Here is a 1,594-nt window from a genome sequence, read left to right as displayed (position 1 = left end):
CTGCTGAAAACCCCTCTCCTCCTCCTCTTTCGTTTTCATCTTCAGCAGTGTGCTATGCTAAGAAGAGCATTTCTTTTTTCCAGTTCAGTCCTTCCTAACATCTGCAAGATCACACACACACACATACACACACACGCTACTAGGGTCACAGATCCGCTCAAATCCAAGCCAAGCCACCTAACACAAAGAGGAAATTGTCAATGTTTGTGTATGTATGGGGGGATGTGGGAAACCCCAAGGCAGCAAGACCCAGCAATATAATGCAATGATAATTATATAATAATTAATGATGCAATATATGAAATAAAATATAATGAGGGCTTCCCTGGTGGCGCAGTAGTTGAGGGTCCGCCTGCCGATGCAGGGGGCGCGGGTTCGTGCCCCGGGCCGGGAGGATCCCACATGCCGCGGAGCGGCTGGGCCCGTGAGCCATGGCCGCTGAGCCTGCGCGTCCGGAGCCTGTGCTCCGCAACGGGAGAGGCCACAACAGTGAGAGGCCCGCGTACTGCAAAAAAAAAAAAAAAAAAAATATATATATATATATATAAAATGATATATAAGTTTTAGGAATGAATGTTAATTACATATAATTTAGGAATATTAACAGGATATAGTGAAAAGTTTATTGGAGAGCATAGGAAGAAAGACACAGCAAGCTTTGCTCTGTATCTACATAAACCAATAAGGTCATCTTACTGTCCTTGCAGAGGTGGAAACTGTCCATGGTAGAAATTAGAGCTGTGACACAAACTTCACTGAAAGGCTAGTTTGACAGGATTTATTGTTGATCAAAATAATATTATACATTTTTTTCCTCAGAATTTTTATCACTTCTGACCTAATCAGGGAATGCAAATTCTTTGAAAAATTTTTATCTTTCTCAGGTAGGTTTCAAGTACTATCATGCTTTGTACAGAGAAGATATTCTTTATCAATAACCATACATTTATTATAATGTTGGAAAGTATTTTTCTCAACAAGTGCCTCATTTAAATAATTGGGGGAAGCATATGAATTCACAAGGCCATGAAAAATGATCACAATGCCATACGAAAGTATTACTTTGTTCATGACAGTAATATTAACTTGCCTTTGGAAATATTTTCTGGCAAAATAAAGGTCTGAATATAATCATTTGAGGTCTTAGGAGGGTAGTAGAGACACATTTTCTAAAACAATTTAATGTGGACACATTTTGAATTGTGCAGGATTTTTTTTTTTTTTTTTTTTTTTTTGGGGGTACGCGGGCCTCTCACTGTTGTGGCCTCTCCCGTTGCGGAGCACAGGCTCCGGACGCGCAGGCTCAGCGGCCCTGGCTCACGGGCCCAGCCGCTCCGCGGCATGTGGTATCCTCCCGGACCGGGGCACGAACCTGTGTCCCCTGCATCGGCAGGCAGACTCTCAACCACTGCGCCACCAGGGAAGCCCTGTGCAGGATTATTTTTGAAGGACTTTAGAAAATATTAAGGAAAAATCCTTCAAGTTTCCTTTTCTGCAATACAGTAAACCTGATTTTCTGACTGCAAGTCAAAAAAAGTCTTGTGTAAATTCATGAGGAAGCTGTTCACTCCTTGAGGTAGAGGAAAGCATGTCA

Source organism: Lipotes vexillifer, unplaced genomic scaffold (assembly GCF_000442215.2).
Source record: "Lipotes vexillifer unplaced genomic scaffold, Lipotes_vexillifer_v1.1 scaffold598, whole genome shotgun sequence".
Taxonomy (NCBI): Eukaryota; Metazoa; Chordata; class Mammalia; order Artiodactyla; family Lipotidae; genus Lipotes; species Lipotes vexillifer.
The sequence above is the reverse complement of the archived record's forward strand: the minus strand, read 5'-3'. Positions refer to the sequence as shown.